The sequence below is a fragment of the Eriocheir sinensis genome, chromosome 57, assembly GCF_024679095.1.
Source record: "Eriocheir sinensis breed Jianghai 21 chromosome 57, ASM2467909v1, whole genome shotgun sequence".
Taxonomy (NCBI): Eukaryota; Metazoa; Arthropoda; class Malacostraca; order Decapoda; family Varunidae; genus Eriocheir; species Eriocheir sinensis.
In genome coordinates, this window is record NC_066565.1 from 8,449,318 (window position 1) to 8,472,282 (window position 22,965).

A 22,965-nucleotide genomic window follows, 5' to 3' on the forward strand; every position below is an offset into this window, starting at 1 on the left:
CTCATCTCATTCTTCCACTTCTCATCTCATTCTTCCACTACTCATCTCATTCTTCCACTTCTCATCTCATTTTTTCACTACTCATCTCATTCTTCCACTACTCATCTCATTCTTCCACTATTCATCTCATTCTTCCACTACTCATCATTTATTCCTTTTCTTCCTTCCTTCCTTCCTTTCCTTCTTCAGCTCCCTCGCCTCCTTCCCTCCCTGTCCTCCTTCCATAGGATCTGCACGGTCTGAAGATCTATGTAAATCTGCTAATGATGATGATGATAATAATATCACGTTAATATGGCAGGTGGTTTTTGTTTCCTTGACGTCACTTTGGGTCATTGGGGACGCATATGCCTTGTTGCTAGTCACTAATAATGGCTCAAGGACACACTACTACCCTCCATGTAATATATAATAGTAAGCCGAGGCCAAGTCCCTGTGTCCGAGTCCCCTCCTTTGTGAACAATCCTGCTTGTTAATTATACCTTCCTGTGAGTTACCTGTGTGCTTGTTAACCTGTATTTGTTACCTGTTGCCTTTCTTTTCACTGGTTAATGGTTACTTTGTTTTCCCTGTCCCTCCCTCATTAGTAATTCCCTATAGTTAAGTTGTATTCCTGTCCCTTGCTAATGATATCTTGCAGTTTTAAGTCTTACCTAATTTTGTCTTTGCATCATTAACCCGGTAGCAGCGACAGGCAAAATTTGTGTGGCTTACCCTGTGTACAGCCAGCCAAAAATAGATGATACATAATCTGATCACGAATGCTTTGATATATGTTATTAAATGGTTTGTGAGAGGGTGATTTTTCTCATTTTTCTTGCTTGGAGGGACCATTAAGAAACATGATCCCTGCTGCTTCCAGGTTAAGTCATACTCAGTGTTCCATCTTTTGAAACTTTTCAGATTTTTTCTTTAAAGCAGAGTGTTTTTGGCATACAGGTCTTGTAGCATATTCCATAGATCTGTTGTCTGTCTGGAAAGATGGATTTTCTTATAGCCTTCTCAAACTAATGCTTCCTCTACATAGTTTGTCTATTTTTGATCTGTTGTCTGTCTGGAAAGCTGGATTTTCTTATAGCCTTCTCAAACTAATGCTTCCTCTACATAGTTCGTCTATTTTCAATCTGTTGCTCTGTCTGGAAAGCTGGATTATCTCACGTCATTAGAATGCAATTGATACCTATTCTTGGCCTTTGGAAAGAGTTGATGTGAGGGGAAGTGTTGAGGATGCCCGCCTACAGTCCTTGCTGAGCAGTTTCTGTGTCTTTCAGAGCGTGTGAAGCAGTTTGCCAACCTGGTCCTGGCCCTCATGATGCTGTTCGCCAGATACAATCACTGGATGGTGGGCGACAAGTTTGAGAGACTTGCCCCCTCACTGGTAATTATGCCCCGTTGTCATTTTTCCTTCTCTCTGTTCAGGGGCAGGACCTAGTGTTTTTTATGCCTTTTTTGTTTTATTGCCCTTGAACCCTAAAAGATAAAACTACATAACCTCCTCTAATCTAACTTAATCTCCCCTAACCTAACCTTGCCTAACCTCCCTTAACCTTACCTTACCTAACCTAACCTTGCCTAACCTCCCTTAACCTTACCTTACCTAACCTAACCTAACCTCCCCTAACCTTATCTAAGTTCCCCTAACCAAACCTTACCTAACCTCCCCTAACCTAACCTTAAATAACCTCGTCTAACCTAACCTCCCCAAACTTAACCTTACCTAACCTAACCACCCCACCCCTAACTTAACCTTACCTAACCTCCCCTAACTTAACCTTAACTAACCTAACCTCCCCTAATTTAACCTTACCTAACCTAACCTAAAACCTCCCCTAACTCCCCCTAATCTCACCTCCCCTCCCCTCCCTCCCCTCCCCCTCCCCCCAGGTGTTCTTCATGCTAACCTGCCGGCTCATCGCTGAGTACCAAATCCACGGAAGGAGAAGATGGACAAGGCGTGGCAGTGGCCAAAGTCAAGTCACCCGCCGCCGAAGGGAAGGACGGAGGAACAGCCGCCAACTCCATCGCTGGCGGCTCCACGTCTACTCTCGTCTCCTCCTCCTCAGTTGCCTCCGCCTCCTCCTCCTTGCCCTCCTGCTCCTCTCAACATGGACGGTCGAAGAAGGATGTTTAGTGTGGAGGTGTTTGATTTGGGTATGTGGTTCAGTGTTTTTATTTAATTATTTATTTATTTATTTATTATTTTTTTTTGTGTGTGTGTGTGCGTGTGTATTTGTTACCCTGCCCTCCCTCCCTCGCCCCAATATTTGTCTCTCTTGGTGTTTGTAGGCAATAAGATGACCTTTTCCACACACCTTTATTCTTTCCCTCTTTACGACTTTATTGTAAGTATACGTAACCTTAAACTAACGAAATATAAGTTACTTGAACCCTACTCTCGAAATGTTACTTCGATCTCTGTACGTATAGGCAAGATTACATCTCTTAAAGTAACGCTATATAAGTTACGTCAACCTTAACCTGCGAGATGTTTGTATAAGTAACCTCAATTCACTGGTATGTTTGTATAAGTAACCTCATTTCACTGGTATGTTTGTATAAGTAACCTCAATTCATTTCATATGTCGTATGTTACTTTGATCTGTATGTAAAGGGAAGATTACATCATTTAAACTAGCAAAATATAAGTTATGCCAACCTTACCTTTGAGATGTTTGTATAAGTAACTTCAATTCAGTCGTATGTCGTATGTTCATTTGATCTCTGTATGTCAAGGAGAGATTACGTCATTTAAACTAATGGAATATAACTTGTCAACCTTACCTACGAAGTGCTTGTATAAGTAACTGCAATTTGTATGTCGTGTGTTAATTTGATCTCTGTACGTTGAGGCAAGATTACGGCAACACGGCACTCACTGTTATGCTCATTTCTCGTCTTTATGTAGATGTAACATTACGATCCATGTTATACTGAAGTTACTGTGTCATCCCTAACATTACGTATATGTCACTTTGGTTACTAAGTCTTGTTAACATTACTAACCATTATATTTAAGTTACTGTGTCATCCCTAACATTACGTATATGTCACTTTGGTTACTAAGTCTTGTTAACATTATGTATCCATTTTATTTGTTACTATGCCATTTGTAACATTACGTATACATGTCACTTTGGTTACTAAGCTTTTTTAGCGTAATATATCCATTTAATTTAAGTTACTATGTCATTTAACATTACGTATACATATCGGTGTGGGTACCATGTATCTTGTAACATTACGATCCGTGCCGTCCCTTCGGTTGCTAAATCTTTTGTAATGTTTATTTCTGTCACTATTAACTTGCTCTGCCCTTTGTAACACTGAGACCAGGTTATGTTAGTCATTTGTTTTGTCACTTCTGTCCATCGAGAGAAGGTTATGGAAGCTAGTCAAATGAATGTAATGAATGACTGGCTAACATAACCTTGTGTCAAACTAAAGAAAAACATTTGTAATGAATGACTGGCTAACATAACCTTGTCTCAAACTAAAGAAAAACATATGTAATGAATGACTGGCTAACATAACCTTGTCTCAAACTAAAGAAAAACATGTGTAATGAATGACTGGCTAACATAACCTTGTCTCAAACTAAAGAAAAACATGTGTAATGAATGACTGGCTAACATAACCTTGTGTTGATTTAAATGATAAATTTCTAGCCTATTGAAACAAATACTACATCAATCACGTGTTCTCAGGATGCAAACTAATTCTGATCAGTTAGGAATAGGCTACAACTCATTTTGACAATTTATAAGAGCAGAAATTTTTCATTGATATTGAATTTAACCTTTAATTAGGGCAAAGGGAAAGATATATAGATACATAGAATATTACTATGTAGCATATAGCAGTTGTAGCTTTTACACATGCTAATAATTTAACAATCACAGACAAAATAGTAACCTATTACTGCTTCATTAAGAGCCATTTTCAAACTTAACAACCCAACCTCATCCTGTTGAACAGTAAACCTATCTCTAACACAAACACTAGAATAATACATTCATTTAGGTTAGTAATACAGTTCTGTTTTTCAATCTACCTTTTCAGTGCCTACCCTGCAAGCTTGGGAATGGGGTAACCTGGTTAGTTTAGGTTTGATTCTTTCAAATATTCAATCAAACAGTATGTTAGTTTAGGTTTGATTCTTTCAAATATTCAATCAAACAGTATGTTAGTTTAGGTTTGATTCTTTCAAATATTCAATCAAACAGTATGTTAGTTTAGGTTTGATTCTTTCAAATATTCAATCAAACAGTATGTTAGTTTAGGTTTGATTCTTTCAAATATTCAATCAAACAGTATGTTAGTTTAGGTTTGATTCTTTCAAATATTCAATCAAACAGTATGTTAGTTTAGGTTTGATTCTTTCAAATATTCAATCAAACAGTATACTATGTTAGCTATAATTCAATCTGCCCCAAACATATTAATGTGGTACTAAACAACTGTTTGATTGCAGCCTGAAGCAGGAAGACAGAAGCTTAATGAAGAAGACTGGTGAGGGCCCCCGCCATCACTGAAGAACATGGTGCTGTCACCACTGTTATCTGTGGAGAGCTTCACATGGCACCCTCCATCACTGCCCAACATCACTGAAGAACATGATGCTGTCACCACTGTTATCTGTGGAGAGCTTCACATGGCACCCTCCATCACTGCCCGCCATCACTGAAGAACATGGTGCTGTCACCACTGTTATCTGTGGAGAGCTTCACATGGCACCCTCCATCACTGCCCGCCATCACTGAAGAACATGATGCTGTCACCACTGTTATCTGTGGAGAGCTTCACATGGCACCCTCCATCACTGCCCAACATCACTGAAGAACATGGTGCTGTCACCACTGTTATCTGTGGAGAGCTTCACATGGCACCCTCCATCACTGCCTGCCATCACTGAAGAACATGGTGCTGTCACCACTGTTATCTCTGGAGAGCTTCACATGGCACCCTCCATCACTGCCTAACATCACTGAAGAACATGGTGCTGTCACCACTGTTATCTCTGGAGAGCTTCACATGGCACCCTCCATCACTGCCCAACATCACTGAAGAACATGGTGCTGTCACCACTGTTATCTGTGGAGAGCTTCACATGGCACCCTCCATCACTGCCCAACATCACTGAAGAACATGGTGCTGTCACCACTGTTATCTCTGGAGAGCTTCACATGGCACCCTCCATCACTGCCTGCCATCACTGAAGAACATGGTGCTGTCACCACTGTTATCTCTGGAGAGCTTCACATGGCACCCTCCATCACTGCCTAACATCACTGAAGAACATGGTGCTGTCACCACTGTTATCTCTGGAGAGCTTCACATGGCACCCTCCATCACTGCCCAACATCACTGAAGAACATGGTGCTGTCACCACTGTTATCTGTGGAGAGCTTCACATGGCACCCTCCATCACTGCCTAACATCACTGAAGAACATGGTGCTGTCACCACTGTTATCTCTGGAGAGCTTCACATGGCACCCTCCATCACTGCCCAACATCACTGAAGAACATGATGCTGTCACCACTGTTATCTCTGGAGAGCTTCACATGGCACCTCCATCACTGCCCAACATCACTGAAGAACATGGTGCTGTCACCACTGTTATCTGTGGAGAGCTTCACATGGCACCCTCCATCACTGCCCAACATCACTGAAGAACATGATGCTGTCACCACTGTTATCTGTGGAGAGCTTCACATGGCACCCTCCATCACTGCCTGCCATCACTGAAGAACATGGTGCTGTCACCACTGTTATCTGTGGAGAGCTTCACATGGCACCCTCCATCACTGCCCAACATCACTGAAGAACATGGTGCTGTCACCACTGTTATCTCTGGAGTGCTTCATGGCACCCTCCATCACTTCACATGGGCAGGGTGTTTTGACACACTTAGAAGGTGAGCATCCACTTGATGAAGGTGATCCCAATACTAGTAATCTTTCTTTTAGCAGTATGGAATTACCATTATTATTAGCATTATCTTCCTATCAATTTTCATTTTCCTTAGATTGGTCTAGATCAATGTATATATATATATATATATATATATATATATATATATATATATATATATATATATATATATATATATATATATATATATATATATATATATTTCAATTCGTACTAAATGAGACATACTCATTTAAAAAAAGAAGTGCTGAGGGGGCCTGCCTTGGATTAAAGATGATTTATTTAATACTATCTACATTAATATGCAACACTTGCCAATTTCTTTCTGGTGCCTTCATTGCTAGAATAGGATTATTTTTCAGTCTCGGGAAAACAAGTTAACCCGGTAGCAGCGACAGGCCAAATTTGTGGCTTTACCGTGTACCAGTGACGGGCCAAATTTTTGCCATGATATAAACCCCCCAAAATAGATGATTCATAAACTGATCACAAATGCGTTGATATATATTATGAAATGGTTTACGTGAGTGATGATATTTTCTCATTTTTCTCGCTTAGAGGGTCCTTTAAGAAACATGATCCCCGCAGCTACCAGGTTAACATTGTGTATGAAAGGAAGATGGATTTCCCGAGTCATGTCATTTATTGTCCTTCATATATAACTGGTAATGCAATGTCTCCTTTCTTCACAGCTGTGCGTAAAAAACTGCCACCTACAGAGATCCCCACAGCTGCTGCAACTTTGCAGCAGTTCACTTCATGTGATCCAGCACCTTCTGCTGCCACTTCATCTTTACAACCCAGTTCCTCTTCCTCTACAACCATGGACTGTGCTTCTTCTTTGGTACCTTCTGCACCATACCAAAACCCATTTGTTGGCGTTGTAGCCTCCCCTTTTTCATGGTGCCCCAAGGCAAAGGAGGAGGTTCGATGATGAATATCGGGGCTGTTGTCAAAAGCAGGAAGTTTATCATGACCTCAAACAGACCAGAAATGATCATTAGGAGCAGATAAAACACATTTCAGAGGGAGATGTTGCAGCAGCAGCAGCAGCTAGGTGCCTTCACAGAGGCTTGCTGTCATATACGTGAGGTTTTAGACGTGTGCAAAGCAAATATTCTCGGGTCTGGAGAATGTGATGCCGCATGATATCGTGGTGACATTTCTATGTAGGCACAGAAGCTCCGTGTCTCAGGGTAATAGGTTCTCACCCACCACAGACTCAAGGGCTAACGGTACTGAGATGAGTACCGGGGCCACCTACAGCTATTGCGTATGCCCCAAACTTTACAGTAGCATGAAAGGCGAGAGCAAAAGCAGAGAAAAACAGACAGATAACAGGTGCTTCAGGGAGAGTTGTGAATGATAAAGTATTGTAAGGGATGAGAATTTTTATTTATTTATTTATTTATTTTTTTTTTTTTTTAGGTGCTGCCTGTAGTTCTGGAGGGCTCTTTTGAGAAGCATCTTGGACAGTCTCATCCCAATAGTGGCACAGGCGAATTCTATTTATAGTGGCTGCCATGATGTATGACTGCTTGGCCCATGCTGCCCCCCAGTGCTCCACTTGAACGAACTCGCTGAAGTTAGGGTTGACTGCGGATCTGGGCAGCATGTGGGTAATCTTCTGCCACTCGGCGATGGCTTGAAAAATCAGCGTGTTTTTGTGGGACTCGAACCACGGGCTTACCATGCCCACACGCTGACCACTCGGCATCATTGCTCACCTCTCATTAGCTTTTGAGCCTGTGATGAGAGAGAACTCATTACCCTGGGTACACACGGCAAGTGCAGCACCTTGGTTACCAGTTTACCTTCCCCGGGTACCTATTTATTGACCCACCTGAAAGAGATGATGAACAGCTGTGCCCAAACTGTTCAGTCGGGAATCCAGACCCAAGCCTGGATAGTCATGGCTTAAATTCACTCTCAACACTTCACCAGGGAGGCATGCAGTGGTCAAGAACAAAATTGATAAAGAGACAATTTATGGTATTACTTAAGATGTGCATCAGAAAGAATAATATATTTGTTTTTATACAACTAGAAGAGAACCCATTAATTAACCCAACACAGGTCCCATGCAACATCAGTGTTACCCACTGTTTACCTGTCCCAAGTCTCCCCAGGTACCCGTTTACCGACCATCCTGAAAGAAAGGATGAACAGCTGGGTGGGTTGCATGCTGACTGCCTGGGCCGGGATTTGGACCAAGGCCTGCAGATTTGTAGTCAGGGATGCTAACCTCTGCTTTTCCATCAAACTGGTGTTCAGGTTATTATTAACATAATTTGTATTAGCATTTAGTGTTATTTATAATATTTCCATTGATATAAGTTATTGTTTACATAATCAGTGTTGGTTTCAAGAAATGGGCACATGAAAAGGCTGTGTAAATTTTAATGAAAAAATATATAAGTAATATCTTAGTTATTTTGATTTCCTGAATTCTATACAACATAAGATTTTAATTATATTCTACAATAAAAGCTGTGTTCATTTCTGGGGCTGTGATGCATGAACGCCTCTCCGGAGTACAAAGAGATCCCCACGGGTCTTCAATATACAGGTCTGCCTCCTGGCGGCCACCTCTCTCCTCTCTCCCAGTGAGTCGCTCTGTGAAGGTGTCTATAGGCTGCCATCGTTGCACTCTGCAATAAAGATGGTGTTCAAACCTTGTGTCATCCACTCACCGCCATTACTAGTCCACTGCAGGACAAAGGCCTGTCCAGCATTCTCAGCCTCTACACGTCTGATGTTGATGTCTATAGTATTCCATCCTGTATGATCTTTACCTGGTCTTCTGTCTGGCCAAATTCATAATGTGCTGTGGATATAAATAATATTACTAAGTGAAAACACACACACACACACACAAATATTGAAATCATTTACATATGTATGACTACCTGACATTAGGGGGGAACTGCCCCCATCATCCTACCCTCCAAGATTGCTATTTTATTTTTTTGTGTGTGCTAAAGTTGGTTAAGATTAATGTAATTAATGTGCTCTGCAAACCAGTTTTCTAAACTGTTTTCACAAGTCTTTTCCTAACTTTCAGTTGTCTTGGAATGGATATAAAGTTTCCAAGTAAAATTTCATCTAGAAGTATGGGAGGACGGCTGCCTGCGGCTCTGCAGACACTGAGCCCATCACATTCTCACTCTTGTTAAACACATCAAACCCTATCAGATAAACAGTAAAACCTAAAATAAAGTAATGCATGTTAATGTAGCAACTCTTTTACTAGTGAGGGAAACAATCGGGAAAAAATCAAATAAAAGGCACACTATTGTTCTTAACATATACCATAAATTGCACTCTGCCAAGCATTAGATGTACCCATTATATAAGAGAGAGAGAGAGAAAGCAAAAATGTTCCTTAAAGCCAAAATTCATTATGTCGCTGTCTCCTAAAAGCATGGGTTTGCTGTAGCAGATAGGAATTTGATCATAAATTCAGCCATCGTAAAAGCACGGGACACTCACACACACACACGCACACACACACATATATATACACACACACACACATGCACACACATATACACACACACACATACAGTTACCTATCTCAATATGCACTGCCATTTTTTTCTATTCCTATTTTGAGGGAAAAAATATATATCTTTGACACCAGGAAATCCAGCACATATTATAAGGCTTTAAGGAAACTCTATGAGGAACATAACAAGGAGAATCATGACATGGAGGGCAGTGGCTGAGCAGTTAGCATACCAGCGCCGCATTCAGGAGGTCCCAGGTTCGCGCCCCACCCACCACCACAAGATGGGATATTTCAGTTAGCGCCGAGTGGCCACGGACTACCCCCATGCTGCCCTCAAGACCTCCTGCCAATCCAGACTCTGGAGTCTCGCTCTGAATGGGATCACAGGTGAGCTCCGGGGCACAGCAAGCAAGACAGCGCCACTATAAACAATTGCCTGCACCGTGATGGGCTGGGACCGACCATCAGGACCCATCACGAAAGCCTACCGGCATAGCTGGGCGTTATCGTGATAAGTTATCGCGATACTTTATCGCTGATAACAAAATCGGATTATCGACCATCCGCTATTTATTTAAATATATATCGATATCTTCGTTACTTTTGTAACCAAACTAGCGATAATCGCTACTTTTTTTTTTACGCCTCTCAGAAAAAAACGTCTCCCTACTGCGCATGCGTGGCCCGGTGTTGTATGAAAAAACTTCGGGGTATGAAATCTTTTCGGTGATGAGATTTCATACTTAGATCATGAAAATTAAAACACTAGGTTATTTTTTTATGCTACTCAAAAATCAATATATCAGAGAAAAATCATTTAACTTTGCCCCCAAAATGATTATTCACTGCCTCAAATTTGATATTCCATATTCGTTTGTGACCATGCCATGATACTGAAGGCACCCGGTGTTGTGTTATTTGGTGTCCCATCATCAAAAGCTGGTGGTGTTGTGTTATTTGGTGTCCCATCGTCAAAAGCTGGCGCTTTTGTTTACAAACACTGGTCTCTCGTGAACTGCGCATGCTCAGACCATTAATTGTAGACCTGTACAGTCTCACAATGCTTTTTTAACACATTAAGAGTTGCTGGAAAGCTGAATCAAACATACAGTACCACCATCCTCACTGTTTCTAGAATGACGTACACTCTGTACATATAAATACAACTCATACAGAGTGTCGTTCTAGAAACAGCGAGGATGGTAGTGGTACTATATGTCTGATTCAGCCTTCCAGCAACTCTTAATTACAGTTACAAGCTTTGTGAGACTATACAAATCTACGCTGGTCTGAGCATGCACCGTTGAGACCAGTGTTTGTAAACAATTTTGACGGTGAAGCATAAATAACACAACACTAATTCAGGCATTTCTAGTATTACCGTCCATATGTACGTGTCAACGTGTGGTTTTAAGGTTTTGTAAGTTTCCTAAAATACAGATAATGAAAATTTGAATTCATCAATGTTGTTCTATCTGAAATATCAATATAGTATCGTTTTCGCCTATCGGACTTATCGCTAGCTAGTACAGGAATTGTGGATTTATATCGGGTATCAGTTATCACCTATATTTGTGTCTCTAGTTAACGAATATCGGTTATCGCCGTTGACGTTTTTCATTATCAGTTATCGGGAATAAGGTTTTCTGTTATCGTGCCCAGCTATGCCTACCGGTACCATAGACTAGAAAATAATAATAAAGAAATAAATCGGTCAACACACACACACACACTCACCTCAGCAAGTTCCCCTTGCAGCTGGGATGGTGGAGGCGGGGGTGTGTTCCCAGCACCAGCGCCCGGTAGGCTGAGGGGAGCTGCATCATCATGAGGGATGGCTGCTGCCTGAGACCTTCATGGGACAGCTGGGAACAAAACCTGCCAAGAGAAGATCAGTTAGCAGACAGCCACCATTCATCTGCCTGTTAGTAATGTGGGTAACACACACACACACACACACACACACACACACACACACACACACACACACACACACACACGAGGGGGAAAAAAGGGAGAAGGGAAGAAAGGTTTAACCTATTAAATCTCAAGGGTCTTTTCTTTTAGTATTTTTTGGTAGTTTTTATTAAATTACATTCATCTGGTTAAAGAAAGATGCAACATAATGGTCTTAGCTTTTATTTTCCTTTAATAAGCTTGAAATCAGCTGTCCTCAAAAGAGGACACTGGGACAATATCATATCAACTGGGAAAATAAGGAAAGAAAACTATTACTATGTAATATTCTTTTTCATATATATGGAGCATGAAAAATACTCTATTATTCTTTTGACAACGCAGTTTACTATTATAATGAAAACTAAAAGTAAAAATGTACCTGTTATAGTAACAGTTCTGCCATGTGTATATCAATAGTAAAATCCAATACAAAACAAAAATACTTGTGCAGTGCTGCAACGCCTTCCTTTGGCACCGTCTTTCCTTCTCCCGCTTTGCAATGACATGGGCCTTTCCATCATAGCGAGCATCAACCATTGTTGTGGACGGGCTAGGGGCACAGCTTTTCCTTCCCAGTCTTCCATTTGCATCACCCAGCTTCAAGTGTGGAACACAAATCTCTCTTCTGAAGGTTATCAAATCAAGCTGATCCTTTCCTTCATGCAGGAATTTATGAATTTTCACCTACAGAAATGCTTTCTTCAAATATACCAAATTGCTGAAATGATCACAGAATTTCCTTTTTTTTTCTGGTGGGTTTATCTTTCTATACAGCACATTCCTCAGTGACATCTTTGTCCACATGAACCTCTAGTGTACCTGGTACATCTTGAACAGATATTTCACCAATTACATCACCACTGACATCCTCTTCATCAGTCAGTTCATCTGCATCTGGTGGTCCAATAATCACATCGCCCTTTTCAAACTCTCCCTCGGCGCCCTTTTCACACAACAAGGCATGTGCTTCATCTATTGTCAGTGCAGAATAGGTAGCTTTCACCATCTGCAATACAGCAGCTCAATGCAGCACTCAAGTGAGCAATACCTAAGTCAACAAGTATACGATATAAAAGAGTAAACACACACACACACATACACGGCCCGGTAGCTCAGGGGTAGAGCGTCTGGCTCACAACCAGAAGGATCAGGGTTCAATTCCCCGGCCGGGTGAAGGTAAGTTGGATTTGTCTTCTTTCACGTGTAGCCCCTGTTCACCTAGCAGTGAGCAGGTACGCGACGTCAGGCAAGGAGTTGTGACCTCGTTGTCGCGGTGTGTTGTGGGTGAGTGGTCTCAGTCCTACCCAAAGATCGGTACTACGAGCTCTGTGCTCTTCCGTAGGGGAACGGCTGGCTGTCTTGAGAGAGACCCGCAGCAGACCAAGAGGTGAATTACACACACACACACGCACACATATTTTTTTTATATATCATATCATGTGCCTTATTACCAACATCTGCGGCTGATTAGACAAGCATCCTGCGGTGGTCTGCGTAGGAACTGGGATTCAGTCCGCTCTACAGCATGCACCATCCTGAACGTGTTGTGACACGCGCTGCCACGATATCGTCCCAGTGTCCTCTTTTGAGGACAGACATTTTGTAATATCAATAATTATTTTTCTACTTAAGATAATTTATTGGGGTATTATGAGAATAATATTGCATCTTCTTGAGAATAAAACACAGCAAAATAATAGTTCATCTCAGGAATGAGAAAGTCAGCACAGCCTAGTCAATGCAGTGCATTTTGAGGCAGAAATGTTCACCAGTTTCAGAGTCAAACTACAGTCAGATAAAGATGTCATTAAACCTTAAGCTTTTCTTTATGTACGTCAGGAAGGAATCATTATTCTGTGCTGTAACTTATATATGTTTTCATAACATGGGAAAATTATGTGTTATCAGGTGTCCTCAAATGAGGACATTGGGATAAAATGGGTTAAGGATTGCATACACAAACATAGATGGTCTTGTATAAAATAAATAACTTATGATTATTTAATGGATAGTGATCCAGATATGATATGTAGAGTTGAAACAAACCTTGCAAAATAACTTGAACTTGTGCTGGATGGAAAGAGCAAGTACAACATTGGGAGAAAAGATAGGAAAGAAGGAAAGGGAGGAGTGATGACAATGACAAAACAAAACTTGAAAGCGACTGAAGTGAGACATGGAAATGAAAGTGCGGAGGTGATGGCTGTGCAGGTAGTGGTACAGGGTGGAGAGAAGAATAACATAATAACAGCCTATGTCCCCTAAAGCCAAAAGTTGGAATGAAGTAAGATACAACACTATGCTGGAAGAAACAGTACAGGCACTGACAGACCAAATAAAGAATAGTAGAAAGCTAATATTTATATATTTATTATAATAATAAATGAAGTTATGGATGAGAATGGAAAGATGCTGAAAGACAGGGAAGCTGAGAAAGAGAGATGGAGAGAATATTTCAAAACTTAATGAATTTTGAGGATGGACGTCCAGCAGCTGTAACAGCAGCAGCTTTGAGTAGAGAGAGGAGTATATAAAGAAAGAATTATAACATATTAAGAATAAAATCAGGAAATAAAAAGATTAAAAACGAAAAGGCAGCAGGAATTGATGGAATCACAGCAGAAATGTAGATGTGTGGAGGAGATGAAGTCGTGAATTGAAAGGTCAAGCTATTGGTAGTAGCATGGGAGGGAGGGGGTGCCAGCAGACTGGATGAAAGCCATCATAGTCCCAGTTTACAAGGGGAAGGGCAGGAGAGGGGAATGTGGGAGCTATAGAGGTGTAAGTCTCCTGAGTATACCCGGAAAGGTATATGGAAAAGTCATAATAGAGAGGTGCAAGGACTTGCAGAAGAAAATCAGTGAAGAACAAGGAGGCTTCAGGAAGGGAAGGGGATGTGTGGATCAGATATTTGCCTTCAGGATGGTAGTAGAAAAAATAATAGCAAAAGGAAAGAAACTATACGCTGCCTTCATGGATTTGGAAAAAGCTTATGACAGAGTCGATTGGATTGCATTGTTTTAAAGATTTATGGTGTGGGAGGAAAACTGCTTAGTGCAATAAAATATTTCTATGAGGATACATCTGCATGTGTCAAAATTACTGGAGAAACAAGTGAACATTTTGAGATAAAAAGTGGAGTCATGTGCGTCATGTCACCATGGTTATTCAATATTTATATGGATGGTGTTCTTAGAGAAATGAAGGGCAAAGTTGGAGAATTTGGAGTATGACTGTTCGATGGGGGAAGGAAGTGGGTACTGAATTCGATACTGTTTGCTGATGACACGGTGCTCATTGCTGAAAATGAAAGTGACCTACAAAATTTGGTCAGTGTTTTTGATAGTGTCTGTAATAGGAGAAAGCTGAAAGTAAATGTCAACAAAAGTAAAGTGATGGTTTGTGAGCGAAGCAGAAGTGAGGTTGTAGATTTTGTATGTTTTTGGGAATTGAATGTGAATAAGAATGCAAAATAATTTTAAATGGTGAAGAAATGGAGGAGGTCAATGAGTTTAAGTACCTTGGATCAGTTATGTGTAAGCATGGTGGTATGGAGGGAGAGATAAGAGAAAGGGCATTGCAAGGAAGAAGGGTGGTAGGGTCTTTGGGACGAATCATGAATGGCAGAAGTGTGAGCATGGAGGTAAAGAGGGATATGAGAAATACAATAATAGTACCAACCCTCACATATGCAAGTGAAACATGGGCCTGGAATGAAAGTCAGAGGTCTAGAGTGCAGGCAGTGGAAATGAGTTATTTGAGGAGTGCTTGTGGTGTGAGTAGAATGGATGGAATGAGTAATGAAAGTGTGTACGAGCATTTTGGAATGTGTCACAGGGGTGAAGGGAAGAAGTGTGGAGTGGTGGAAGAAGTGAAGCGACAGACCTTAAAGTGGTTTGGCCACATGGAGTGAATGGAGGAGAGTAAGATGACCAGAAGGGTGTATGTGAGTGAGATAGAGGAGGAATGCAAGAGGACGACCTCCAATGAAATGGAGGGATAGGGTGCAAGAGTACGTTAGGAGAGGGTGAAAGATCTTTGAGAAACTTTGAGCAGGCAAGGAAGGAGTGTCTGGATAGAGAAAGTTGGAAGCTCTTCTGCCGTGGCCATCCCTAGTGGGAGCTCCTAGGAGCAGGCGTCGATGAAATGAATGAATGAATGAATAATATTAACAGGAGATTTCAATTGCAAAGAGGTGAATTGGGAAGACTATGCAACGGAGAGTGGAGAAAATACCTGGGGAAGTAAACTATTGAAGCTGGCAACAAATAACCTGTTGACGCAGTGGGTCAAAGGAAAAACAAGGCTGAGAGGGATGACCTACCATCGAGACGACCTAATTTTCACAAAAAAATGTTGAGCTAGATGAAGTCAGTCATGAGTGCCCCTTGGGAAAGAGCGACCATGAGCTATTAGAGATGAAAACTAAGGAGGGATATGAACATCGAGATGAGGCATATAAGGAAAAAAGGAAAAACTACGCAAAGGCAGATGACATTGGACTCAAGACTTTCTTCCCTGGGGTAGACTAGAGTGATATGAAGAGGAGTACTAACATTCAAAAGAAATATGACCTTTTTATGAATATCTACAACAAAGGAGTAGAGATAGATGTTCCATACTATACAGTAAAAGCTAAAGGAGAGAAAACATGGTTTGGGAGGAGGTGTGAAACAGAAAAACAAAACAGAAGTAAGGCATGGAGGAATTTAAAGAAAAGACCAAATAAGGATAACAGAGACATATATAAAAAAGAAAGAAATGAATATGTGAAAATAAGGAGAAGAGGAAGCTAATTTTGAAAAAAGAATACAGTACCCTCTCAAATTTCCCGCTTGCTTCGTTCCGAAGGTATGGCGCTAAACTCGAGGTATTGAAATACATGAAAAAGCGCTTATTGGCTCTGGCCCAGGGAAAAAAATACTTTTTTTTTACTTGACTCCCTTGTTATCACAATCCAGCTTTCCAGACAGACAACAGATCAAAAATAGACAAACTATGTAGAGGAAGCATTAGTTTGAGAAGGCTATAAGAAAATCCAGCTTTCCAGACAGACAACAGATCAAAAATAGACAAACTATGTAGAGGAAGCATTACTTTGAGAAGGCTATAAGAAAATCCAGCTTTCCAGACAGACAACAGATCAAAAATAGACAAACTATGTAGACATCTTTTCCCACCATCAAGACCCCTCTCCACCCCAAATTGACCTCTCTCTTGGCCACTCTTTACTTTCGTCTATTATGGCAGCGGTGAGTAGCGGGCCTTTTTTTTCTATGCACTTTTTGTTGCCCTTGAGCCGTCTCCTTTGTTGTAAAAATAAATAAATAAATAAAAGCTACAGAAATCCAGAGCCAGACACAGAGAAAATGAGACAGCAAAAGGAAGAAGAAGAAATGAAAAGGGAAAACTAAGACAAGGAGAGGAAGAGAGAAATGAAAAAGGAAAAGAATGAAAGGAAAACGGTGAAAAAATAAGACATAAGAACAGAAAGAGAACAAAAAATGAGAACGGAGGAAAATGAAACAGGGATAAGTAGAGAAAGAGAAGGAAAGCAATACTACCAAAGAGACAGACACAGAGAAAATGAGAAGTAGATAAAACAACCATTAGCACTAAAAGCTACAGAAATCCAGAGAGAGACAGAGACAGCCAAAGACAGACACAGAGACACAAACAGAGACAGACAAAGACATAGACACAGAGACACAAACAGAGACAGACAAAGACATAGACAGACACAGAGAAAATAAAAACAGAAATAAACAACCATCACAAAAAGCTACAGAAATCCAGAGAGAGACAGAGACAGACAAAGACACAGAGAGACAGACAGACAGACAGACAGAGAAAATGAGAAGCAAATAAAACATCCAGAGAGACGGAGACACACAGGGAGAGAAAATGAGAGAAAAACAGAGACAGACAAAGACACAGAGAGACCCAGACAGAGAGAGAAAATGAGAAGCAAATAAAACATCCAGAGACACAGACATAGACAGACCCATCAATTAAAAGCCACAACCAGAGATAGAGACAGAGACATGCGAACAAAGAAAAAACAGGGTCGCCAACTCACCAATCAGCTCCAGGGACGAGGAGTTCAGGAGACCGTACTCAAGCCTCATAATGATGTCACCGTCCGGGTCCTGCTTGTCCTTCTGCAAACACCACCAACAGCGAGGTAAAAAGTCCCGAGTCAAATCCTGCCACACCACACCATACCCAGCCACACCACCATACCCAGCCACACACACACCACACCACACCAGCCACCACACCACACCAAACCCAGCCACCACACACACCACACCACACCATACCCAGCCACACCACCACACCACACCAACCCAGCTGCACCACACACACCCAGCCACCACACACCACACCACCACAACACACCATACCCAGCCTCACGACACACCACACCACACCATACCCAGCCACACCACACACCCCACCACACCACACCACACCATGCCACACACACCACACCCAGCCCACCACCACACCACACCACAGCCACCACACACCACCACACCCAGCCACACCACACACCACCCAGCCACACACCACACACACCCACACACACCCAGCCCCACACACCATACCATACCCAGCCACACCACACCACACCATACCCAGCCACACACACACACCCAGTCACCACACACCATACACCATACCCAGCCACACCACACCCAGCCACACCACATTACTCTCCTTTTTCCTTCCTTGGGTTCCTTCCTTGCTCTGCCTTCCCTTTCCTTCCCTTCCCGTTCTTGGGCTAGCCTTCCTTCCCTACTGCAGCCTTCCTTCCTCTTCCTCCTTCCTCTCCCTCCATCCCTTCCCTACCTTGGTCACTATAACTTCTGTAGGGACACACTTCAAGTGGATCTTCATGTGCTTAGCAATGTCTCTTTGTCTTAAAGAGCTTTCCACAAACATCACACTTGAACTCTCTAAGGCCATAGTGCCTGAAGACATGTCGATTGAGTGCCTGCTTCACACTGAACCTCTTCCACTCTTCACACTCATGACTTTTACACCAGTGTGTGTAAGGGTGTGTGTATCAAGGTGACTCTTCCGGATGAATTTTTCCCACATTCCTTACATTCATAGTTCTTCACACCAGTGTGTGTAAGTGTGTGTATCAAGGTGACTCTTCCGGATGAATTTTTTCCCACATTCCTTACATTCATAGTTTTTCACACCAGTGTGTGTAAGGGTGTGTCTATCAAGGGTACTCTTCTGGATGAATTTTTTCCCAAAATCCTTACATTAATAGTTCTTCACACCAGTGTGTGTAAGGTTGTGTCTATATAGGTTACCCTACAGGTTGACTTATTTCCCACATTACTTACATTCATAGTTCTTCACACCAGTGTGTGTAAGGGTGTGTGTATCAAGGCTACCCTTCCGGTTGAATTTTTTCCCACATTCCTTACATTCATAGTTCTTCACACCAGTGTGTGAAAGGGTGTGTGTATCAAGGTGACTCTTCTGGATGAATTGTTTCCCACATTCCTTACATTCATAGTTCTTCACACCAGTGTGTGTAAGGGTGTGATATCTGAGGCCTTGCCTTGTGGTTAATTCTTTTCCACACTCCAGACACACAAACTTCCTCTCTCCTTTGTTGCTGTAGTTGCCAGCAGCCAGTTGCTTCATCTGGTGACCACTGACCCTCCTGCCCCCTGCAGCAGTCTGCTCCTGCTTGTCCTGGCCACTCATGCTGCTGTCCAGCCCTGCAGGTGAGGCGGCCCCAACCTTTGCGGAAGCTGAGTGTGTTGTTGTTGTCCTCGTTCTTTCCTTGTTCTCTTTTCCTCCAAACACCGGCCTAGGGTCCATGGTCGTGGTCGAGGTGGACGTGCCCGTGAGAGCTCTGTAAAAGTGAAGGAATTCTCCAATAGTAATATTGCCAGAAGAATGAATCGTTCAAAGAATAATCCGTCTAGTAAGCAGGCGGCCACAAAAACCAAGGATACTGTTGGATCTGGCAAAACAAGCCTTGCGGCTGGGGGCAGGGATGATCAGCTGACAGGGGCAGACGATAGCGACGCAGATAAACAAACAGACACATGCCCAGTCTGTAAGGTTAAGGTTGGTGAGGAAGACAAGGCTCTAGGCTGTGAACTATGTGAAATGTGGCACCACATAAAGTGTGAGGAGGTCACTGAGGCAGTGTATAATTTCCTGAGCAGCAATCAAGTAAGTAAGATTCACTGGTATTGTACCAAATGCGATATTGTTGCGGGGAAATTGTTCAAACAAGTAACCAACACATCCAAGAGACAGGATAAAGTAGAAAGACGTATGGATGCCCTGGAAACTAAAACCACTGAGGCCTTAGAGGAGATCAAGAGTGATGTCAAGAATCTGAAGGAGGAAATTAGAGATGATATCAGGTCTCAAGTGAACAGTGAGTTCAAATCTAGGATTGATGAAGTCAAGCAGAAAGTTGGGGAGGAAGTCAAGAGTGTGATTAATGAAGCAGTGGAAAGCAAAACAGTTGATATAACAGTTGACACGAGGAACAAAGCAAGGCGGATCCAGAAAATCAATTTTGGGAGCCCGCTGGTAAAATTTCATAAGTTAGCGACAGCCTCAAACAGTGAAGACCAATGGATAGTGATGGCGGTTCTTTGCTTAAAATCCGCAGCTCGAGCAATCAACGTATATGTGACAAATGAATTTTCTTGTATCTATATATGAAGTGCAATCAATATTAAGCTGGCAAGCAATAACAAGAAACAATTCAAATTGCACATCCGACCCGTAAAAGGCAGATCTGTACAGGTAGAAATCATCACCATTCGATAACTCGATGAAAACTAATTGTTTATTTCGCTATGTAATCAGCAAGGGTTATCATAATACAGGTCATATATAAATTACATACGTGACCTTTACAAAAAGAGCTAATATGTGAAATTAGGCGCAGCTGAAGATAAAAAGGAATTCTTATAGGGCTTCTTTTACATGGGATTGAGGGAACACATTTGCAAAGATTGGCTGATCTAAAGAAATATATTTACAAATTCCCAAGTATTCAACAAGTGCCTCACCAAGCAAAAGAGTAGTCGGCGGTTTTTTCGCCGAATTTGTATCAATCTCTCGACTGAAATGGGGATATCATGGTGGACACAGAGGGAAGCCTGTTCAGGCGCTCTTGGCCGACAGTACTCCTCAGATAGGTTTTCAGCCTTTTCAATGCTGAGAAAGACCTCTCGGCCTCCGCGTTGGAGACTGGAAGCGTCAACAGAGTTTTCAAGAGAATGGCGAGATTGGGAACATGCTGATGCTGGCGTGTGCCTGGGCTTCTTTGATAGTTTGGAAGGCGGAACAGATAATGCCCAGCGCTCCGCTTCCACCTTCACAGTGTCAGGGATTCAATGTCGAGCTCGTGAAGCTTTGCCACTTGAAGCACAACCGCATGCAACATCCGTTTCAGGGCCTTTGAGGAGTTGCTTGAGCTGAAGTGCGACAGGAACTGTGTCGTCACCGAACAGCTGAGGCCAAGGCGTGGTCCACGAACGGCGTACACCGCCCGGTGGTAGTACTCCTCAGCATTCTCCCACGGAACATTTGATCACTGGGTTTGTCGTCCACAGAGTCGTGGCACAGGGATGGTGATCATGGTGTCATGCAATGACCCCACCTCGACCAAAAGCTCTTCCGCTTTCATGTACACATCGTGAAAATGATTCTCCGCATCTGCTCTGAACTTGGCAAAAATGGTCTCGATGCCACGGCATCGGCTGACACCAGGTCGCCATCTTTTCTCTGAAGTTTGGCTCGGCTCGAGAGTATGTGCCAATATACACTCCACTACAACCAGTCCAACGAGAAAGCAGGAAACACGTATGGCGATGAGAAGGAGCCCAGCGGTGGCGTCAAGTTCCTCCTCGAGAAAAACAGCGATGACAGGCAGAAATTCAACGAAAACCATCATTCTGTCATGCCTCTCAATCCACCTGGTGGGGCACAGGGAACAAGCTTTTGGCTTGGCCGAGGTAACCTTGACAACCTCTGTGAAGCGGAGAGAGCGCATATTTGAAGGATGAACGAAGTTGTACACCTGGGTCAGTGTTGTACACCTGGGTCAGTGTTGTACACCTGGGTCAGGTTGTACACCTGGGTCAGTGTTGTACACCTGGGTCAGTGTTGTACACCTGGGTCAGTGTTGTACACCTGGGTCAGTGTTGTACACCTGGGTCAGGTTGTACACCTGGGTCAGTGTTGTACACCTGGGTCAGTGTTGTACACCTGGGTCAGGTTGTACACCTGGGTCAGTGTTGTACACCTGGGTCAGTGTTGTACACCTGGGTCAGTGTAGTACACCTGGGTCAGTGTTGTACACCTGGGTCAGTGTTGTACACCTGGGTCAGGTTGTACACCTGGGTCAGTGTTGTACACCTGGGTCAGTGTTGTACACCTGGGTCAGGTTGTACACCTGGGTCAGTGTTGTACACCTGGGTCAGTGTTGTACACCTGGGTCAGTGTAGTACACCTGGGTCAGTGTTGTACACCTGGGTCAGTGTTGTACACCTGGGTCAGTGTTGTACACCTGGGTCAGTGTTGTACACCTGGGTCAGTGTAGTACACCTGGGTCAGTGTTGTACACCTGGGTCAGTGTTGTACACCTGGGTCAGGTTGTACACCTGGGTCAGTGTTGTACACCTGGGTCAGGTTGTACACCTGGGTCAGTGTTGTACACCTGGGTCAGGTTGTACACCTGGGTCAGGTTGTACACCTGGGTCAGTGTTGTACACCTGGGTCAGTGTTGTACACCTGGGTCAGGTTGTACACCTGGGTCAGGTTGTACACCTGGGTCAGTGTTGTACACCTGGGTCAGTGTTGTACACCTGGGTCAGTGTTGTACACCTGGGTCAGGTTGTACACCTGGGTCAGTGTTGTACACCTGGGTCAGTGTTGTACACCTGGGTCAGTGTTGTACACCTGGGTCAGGTTGTACACCTGGGTCAGTGTTTGAAGAAGCGATCTTCACTTCCTTGACGTCTGCGCCTTCGTCAGTACAAGATTCTGCCGGTGGCTAAAGCAGTGGATTGGCTTGGCCAGGGTGTACTTCTTCATGAGTACTGCACACCCTTTGAATGTTCCCACCATGGCACCTCCATCGAAACCAAGTCCCCTGCACTTGGCCATGTTCAATCCGAGGTCTTCAACGGTGCACAAAAGGAGCCAGGCTACACCTTTACCAGTGAGGTCATGAGCACGCACAAAGGCAAGGAAGTCTTCCCTTATTTCCTCTTCCAAGTGCGAATGATGATAGTGGCCTGCACTAAAATTCACTTTCTGCTTGCATGTGAGGAATGAGGTCACAAAGATTTTTACTAGGCCTTTAAATCTTGCACTATAATATTCAATATATGATTCCAGAACTTAAATACTGAAAATAAAGAAAGAAAATCCTGAGTTCTCCAGAAATGCAACAGAAAGGTACCAGTTTTCGTTTTGACTCTCTCAGAAAGTGGACATTTTAGCAGATGGGGGGGGTCATCCAACACCCCAGCCCCTCCCCCCCTAGGAACGGCGTAC

General features: G+C 42.8%; 2 long non-coding RNA genes across 2 annotated transcripts in view; both read left to right on the forward strand.

Moving 5' to 3' along the window:
- The window catches only part of LOC126984809 (uncharacterized), a 38,578-nt gene extending 19,342 nt beyond the window's left edge, over positions 1-19,236 (forward strand). The window contains exon 3 of the long non-coding RNA XR_007737876.1: positions 18,814-19,236. This is a non-coding gene — a long non-coding RNA (uncharacterized LOC126984809). The remainder of the gene's footprint in view (positions 1-18,813) is intronic.
- Positions 4,060-4,425, forward strand: LOC126984813 (uncharacterized). The gene is made up of 2 exons (XR_007737879.1): positions 4,060-4,104; positions 4,237-4,425. It is a non-coding gene; the product is annotated as an uncharacterized LOC126984813 (long non-coding RNA).
- Positions 19,237-22,965: the final 3,729 nt, after the last annotated feature.